The sequence below is a fragment of the Hyla sarda genome, unplaced genomic scaffold (genome assembly GCF_029499605.1).
Source record: "Hyla sarda isolate aHylSar1 unplaced genomic scaffold, aHylSar1.hap1 scaffold_1480, whole genome shotgun sequence".
In the NCBI taxonomy this organism is placed as follows: domain Eukaryota; kingdom Metazoa; phylum Chordata; class Amphibia; order Anura; family Hylidae; genus Hyla; species Hyla sarda.
Window position 1 is genome coordinate 81,368 of NW_026608113.1, and position 6,225 is coordinate 87,592.

The following is a 6,225-nucleotide window of genomic DNA, read 5'->3' on the forward strand; positions in this document are numbered from 1 at the left end:
ATATCTCAACGGAGAATACGTTTATATATATGTGTGTGTGTGCGCGTATATATATATATATATATATATATATATATATATATATATATATTTCTCCGCCGAAATCACTTTTAAACCCATTTCCACCTTTTTTTCCCTTCTCTTCCTCTTACTTTTTTTTCACGTTTTTTTACGTTTTTCTCCTTTTCGCCTCTTTTCTGGGCGTATTATTCTTCTTTTTCTTCTTTTTTTTCGTCTAATGCATACCCCATCAGTGCAGCAATGCTTATTCAATACCGCCAGCAGATGGAGACACTGGGGGATAATTTTCTAAGGATTTATACTGATTTTTCCTGTCTGAATTTGTCGCACAGAAAGTTGCAGGCCAAATATGTGTGACATTTCTGCGACTTTAGCTTCTAGAGCATTTTTACAACATTATACATAGGTGCTGAATACATAAAAAGCGACTGTTCAGCGACAGACAAGTCGCATCGGCTGAAAGTAGGCCAGAATGTCAGTCCATGTTGGAGCAGGTTTAGATACAGTCTAAAGCATAGATCTCAAAGTCTGTGCACAGAATTTAGCAAGGGCCTCGCACCTTCTGATGCATCAGGTAGGTGCACTATAGCATAGCCTAACCCTCTGTACTTTGGTCTATATTGATGCGGGACATAGACAGCCAGCTGATGACCAATCCATTAGTGCAATGGATGGCTGGAAGCATTTGTCTTTGCCTTTGCAATACCACAGAAGCAATGCATGGTCAATGTACAGCAATGACACACCTGTGTGAACAGCCAGGAGACCCCCCCATGTTATGTTACATAGTTACATAGTTAGTACGGTCGAAAAAAGACATATGTCCATCAAGTTCAACCAGGGAATTAAGGGGTAGGGGTGTGGCGCGATATTGGGGAAGGGATGAGATTTTATATTTCTTCATAAGCATTAATCTTATTTTGTCAATTAGGAACATTCAGCACCCACCCGCTATCAAGGCAGCTGCCTATCATGTCATGCCCTACCTGCACAGGTGTGCTGGCTACTCAAATGATCCAATTAAGGAGGCCATTTAGTCAGCAGCAGCAGAAGTCCTGTGCCTGGACGCTCCAACAGCGGCCAGACACAAGCAGAAGCAGCAGAAGCAGCAGCAGCACCACCTTTTGTTTTTTGGCTGCAGCAGCAGCAGCAGCAGCAGCAAGGCCCACAGGGCTGGCTAGCTGGCTAGCCAGCAAGCAGGTAGCAATGAAAGTAGGAATCTTTCTTTTTAACCCTGTAAGGGGGTGGTGCACTGTACCCGAAGATACTGCCATATCGGGTCAATGCATAGGGCGACGGAAGCAAGCTTCGAAATCGGCCCCCGTTCTCAAAAATCCATTTAATATATGGTCCCCAGATAGGGGACGTATCAGATATTAAACTGATAAGAACAGATACTACACTTGATCTTAGCCAAAAGGCCGAGAAGCGATAACCGTGAAAGGGGCGGGCCCAACAAGGTCCCCTTCATGGGCACTATCACTGCTTGCTGTCAGGGAGGCTGCCAGACAATTTTCCATGCACACTCTGGGCTGGGGGGCAGTCAACCACCAGTACACACAGCAGAACCTAAACCCATACCATTATTGCTAAGCAGCAAGACAGGGGCCCATTGCACTCCCACGGGGCCTTTTTAAATGCAATCCATAACCCGGATTTGCCAGGAACCCTTCTTACTCCTCCTACTTGCATGTGACAATGGGCTTAGGATCTGCATAGGAAACACACACACAAGCACACACCTACCTTTGTTGCCTGCAGATGCCTCCTTGGCTGTCCCCAAACGGTATCAAACCAACACCCACGGGAAGCTGTAAGCATAGAGGACATGCCTGCACCCCATTGGACTTACCTGTGTGGGTTAAATCCGGGTTATTTGACAACCTATGGCGGTGATGGTTCTGCTCAGGCAGAGCAGTGCTGATGCTCCTCATAAAGCTGTCGCTGCTGTGAAGGTTCTAGGTGACATCACAATCCCTATGGTTACATACACAACAAAGCTGGGTTGTTGTTGTTTACACTCTGCAAGGCCTGTGGAAGTGAGTGACATCATAGCACTGTAGTTCTGAGGGTTCTAGATGGATGCAACAATCTCCTGTTGCTTCTATGAAGGCCATAATAGACGACATCACCAAACAGCTCCATAGTCACATACACAGCAAAGGAGAGATGTTGTTTACACCTAGTGATGTCAGTGGTATTGAGTGACATCACAGCACAGTGCTAAGGCTCCTGGGCCTGGACACAGCAGCGGCTGCAATATCTCAACGGAGAATACGTTTATATATATGTGTGTGTGTGCGCGTATATATATATATATATATATATATATATATATATATATATTCTCCGCCGAAATCACTTTTAAACCCATTTCCACCTTTTTTTCCCTTCTCTTCCTCTTACTTTTTTTTCACGTTTTTTTACGTTTTTCTCCTTTTCGCCTCTTTTCTGGGCGTATTATTCTTCTTTTTCTTCTTTTTTTTCGTCTAATGCATACCCCATCAGTGCAGCAATGCTTATTCAATACCGCCAGCAGATGGAGACACTGGGGGATAATTTTCTAAGGATTTATACTGATTTTTCCTGTCTGAATTTGTCGCACAGAAAGTTGCAGGCCAAATATGTGTGACATTTCTGCGACTTTAGCTTCTAGAGCATTTTTACAACATTATACATAGGTGCTGAATACATAAAAAGCGACTGTTCAGCGACAGACAAGTCGCATCGGCTGAAAGTAGGCCAGAATGTCAGTCCATGTTGGAGCAGGTTTAGATACAGTCTAAAGCATAGATCTCAAAGTCTGTGCACAGAATTTAGCAAGGGCCTCGCACCTTCTGATGCATCAGGTAGGTGCACTATAGCATAGCCTAACCCTCTGTACTTTGGTCTATATTGATGCGGGACATAGACAGCCAGCTGATGACCAATCCATTAGTGCAATGGATGGCTGGAAGCATTTGTCTTTGCCTTTGCAATACCACAGAAGCAATGCATGGTCAATGTACAGCAATGACACACCTGTGTGAACAGCCAGGAGACCCCCCCATGTTATGTTACATAGTTACATAGTTAGTACGGTCGAAAAAAGACATATGTCCATCAAGTTCAACCAGGGAATTAAGGGGTAGGGGTGTGGCGCGATATTGGGGAAGGGATGAGATTTTATATTTCTTCATAAGCATTAATCTTATTTTGTCAATTAGGAACATTCAGCACCCACCCGCTATCAAGGCAGCTGCCTATCATGTCATGCCCTACCTGCACAGGTGTGCTGGCTACTCAAATGATCCAATTAAGGAGGCCATTTAGTCAGCAGCAGCAGAAGTCCTGTGCCTGGACGCTCCAACAGCGGCCAGACACAAGCAGAAGCAGCAGAAGCAGCAGCAGCACCACCTTTTGTTTTTTGGCTGCAGCAGCAGCAGCAGCAGCAGCAAGGCCCACAGGGCTGGCTAGCTGGCTAGCCAGCAAGCAGGTAGCAATGAAAGTAGGAATCTTTCTTTTTAACCCTGTAAGGGGGTGGTGCACTGTACCCGAAGATACTGCCATATCGGGTCAATGCATAGGGCGACGGAAGCAAGCTTCGAAATCGGCCCCCGTTCTCAAAAATCCATTTAATATATGGTCCCCAGATAGGGGACGTATCAGATATTAAACTGATAAGAACAGATACTACACTTGATCTTAGCCAAAAGGCCGAGAAGCGATAACCGTGAAAGGGGCGGGCCCAACAAGGTCCCCTTCATGGGCACTATCACTGCTTGCTGTCAGGGAGGCTGCCAGACAATTTTCCATGCACACTCTGGGCTGGGGGGCAGTCAACCACCAGTACACACAGCAGAACCTAAACCCATACCATTATTGCTAAGCAGCAAGACAGGGGCCCATTGCACTCCCACGGGGCCTTTTTAAATGCAATCCATAACCCGGATTTGCCAGGAACCCTTCTTACTCCTCCTACTTGCATGTGACACTGGGCTTAGGATCTGCATAGGAAACACACACACAAGCACACACCTACCTTTGTTGCCTGCAGATGCCTCCTTGGCTGTCCCCAAACGGTATCAAACCAACACCCACGGGAAGCTGTAAGCATAGAGGACATGCCTGCACCCCATTGGACTTACCTGTGTGGGTTAAATCCGGGTTATTTGACAACCTATGGCGGTGATGGTTCTGCTCAGGCAGAGCAGTGCTGATGCTCCTCATAAAGCTGTCGCTGCTGTGAAGGTTCTAGGTGACATCACAATCCCTATGGTTACATACACAACAAAGCTGGGTTGTTGTTGTTTACACTCTGCAAGGCCTGTGGAAGTGAGTGACATCATAGCACTGTAGTTCTGAGGGTTCTAGATGGATGCAACAATCTCCTGTTGCTTCTATGAAGGCCATAATAGACGACATCACCAAACAGCTCCATAGTCACATACACAGCAAAGGAGAGATGTTGTTTACACCTAGTGATGTCAGTGGTATTGAGTGACATCACAGCACAGTGCTAAGGCTCCTGGGCCTGGACACAGCAGCGGCTGCAATATCTCAACGGAGAATACGTTTATATATATGTGTGTGTGTGCGCGTATATATATATATATATATATATATATATATATATATATATATATTTCTCCGCCGAAATCACTTTTAAACCCATTTCCACCTTTTTTTCCCTTCTCTTCCTCTTACTTTTTTTTCACGTTTTTTTACGTTTTTCTCCTTTTCGCCTCTTTTCTGGGCGTATTATTCTTCTTTTTCTTCTTTTTTTTCGTCTAATGCATACCCCATCAGTGCAGCAATGCTTATTCAATACCGCCAGCAGATGGAGACACTGGGGGATAATTTTCTAAGGATTTATACTGATTTTTCCTGTCTGAATTTGTCGCACAGAAAGTTGCAGGCCAAATATGTGTGACATTTCTGCGACTTTAGCTTCTAGAGCATTTTTACAACATTATACATAGGTGCTGAATACATAAAAAGCGACTGTTCAGCGACAGACAAGTCGCATCGGCTGAAAGTAGGCCAGAATGTCAGTCCATGTTGGAGCAGGTTTAGATACAGTCTAAAGCATAGATCTCAAAGTCTGTGCACAGAATTTAGCAAGGGCCTCGCACCTTCTGATGCATCAGGTAGGTGCACTATAGCATAGCCTAACCCTCTGTACTTTGGTCTATATTGATGCGGGACATAGACAGCCAGCTGATGACCAATCCATTAGTGCAATGGATGGCTGGAAGCATTTGTCTTTGCCTTTGCAATACCACAGAAGCAATGCATGGTCAATGTACAGCAATGACACACCTGTGTGAACAGCCAGGAGACCCCCCCATGTTATGTTACATAGTTACATAGTTAGTACGGTCGAAAAAAGACATATGTCCATCAAGTTCAACCAGGGAATTAAGGGGTAGGGGTGTGGCGCGATATTGGGGAAGGGATGAGATTTTATATTTCTTCATAAGCATTAATCTTATTTTGTCAATTAGGAACATTCAGCACCCACCCGCTATCAAGGCAGCTGCCTATCATGTCATGCCCTACCTGCACAGGTGTGCTGGCTACTCAAATGATCCAATTAAGGAGGCCATTTAGTCAGCAGCAGCAGAAGTCCTGTGCCTGGACGCTCCAACAGCGGCCAGACACAAGCAGAAGCAGCAGAAGCAGCAGCAGCACCACCTTTTGTTTTTTGGCTGCAGCAGCAGCAGCAGCAGCAGCAAGGCCCACAGGGCTGGCTAGCTGGCTAGCCAGCAAGCAGGTAGCAATGAAAGTAGGAATCTTTCTTTTTAACCCTGTAAGGGGGTGGTGCACTGTACCCGAAGATACTGCCACATCGGGTCAATGCATAGGGCGACGGAAGCAAGCTTCGAAATCGGCCCCCGTTCTCAAAAATCCATTTAATATATGGTCCCCAGATAGGGGACGTATCAGATATTAAACTGATAAGAACAGATACTACACTTGATCTTAGCCAAAAGGCCGAGAAGCGATAACCGTGAAAGGGGCGGGCCCAACAAGGTCCCCTTCATGGGCACTATCACTGCTTGCTGTCAGGGAGGCTGCCAGACAATTTTCCATGCACACTCTGGGCTGGGGGGCAGTCAACCACCAGTACACACAGCAGAACCTAAACCCATACCATTATTGCTAAGCAGCAAGACAGGGGCCCATTGCACTCCCACGGGGCCTTTTTAAATGCAATCCATA

At 45.7% G+C, this 6,225-nt stretch overlaps 3 non-coding genes across 3 annotated transcripts; all 3 read right to left on the reverse strand.

Annotated features, from left to right (window-relative positions):
- Positions 1 to 1,263: 1,263 nt before the first annotated feature.
- LOC130308577 (U2 spliceosomal RNA) lies at positions 1,264 to 1,454 on the reverse strand. The gene has a single exon (XR_008857531.1). It is a non-coding gene; the product is annotated as a U2 spliceosomal RNA (small nuclear RNA).
- Positions 1,455 to 3,538: 2,084 nt separating this feature from the next.
- LOC130308578 (U2 spliceosomal RNA) lies at positions 3,539 to 3,729 on the reverse strand. The gene has a single exon (XR_008857532.1). It is a non-coding gene; the product is annotated as a U2 spliceosomal RNA (small nuclear RNA).
- A 2,089-nt stretch (positions 3,730 to 5,818) lies between these two features.
- LOC130308582 (U2 spliceosomal RNA) lies at positions 5,819 to 6,009 on the reverse strand. The gene has a single exon (XR_008857536.1). It is a non-coding gene; the product is annotated as a U2 spliceosomal RNA (small nuclear RNA).
- Between the last annotated feature and the right edge of the window lie 216 nt (positions 6,010 to 6,225).